Below are 353 nucleotides of genomic sequence, written 5' to 3'. Positions count from 1 at the left end.
AACTCAAGATTCGATCATTGGGTAGCCGTGTAGTGCATCTTTAAGTGTTTAAGGAAAAAAAGAAACTATAAGATAGTTTAGTTAGTGAAAGAGTTGTCTTTCACGGGATACATAGACTTTGACTATGAGTCATGACAAGAAAGGTTGTTGGCAAAGTGTGATTGCTAATTCTATCATTAAAAGTTAATGTGTAGCACCTTGTGAAGCAGCAAAAGAAAGCAACCTAACTCTGGAAATTCTTAACTGATCTGGAAGTTGTTCCAAACATAGATCAGTCATAGATACCTAGAAAGTGTCAATTTTGGAGACATATTCTACCTGCTTTAGGACAAGTGGGAGATTGTTGGGAATAG

The sequence above is a fragment of the Morus notabilis genome, unplaced genomic scaffold (assembly GCF_000414095.1).
Source record: "Morus notabilis unplaced genomic scaffold, ASM41409v2 Scaffold442, whole genome shotgun sequence".
In the NCBI taxonomy this organism is placed as follows: Eukaryota; Viridiplantae; Streptophyta; class Magnoliopsida; order Rosales; family Moraceae; genus Morus; species Morus notabilis.
The sequence above is the reverse complement of the archived record's forward strand: the minus strand, read 5'-3'. Positions refer to the sequence as shown.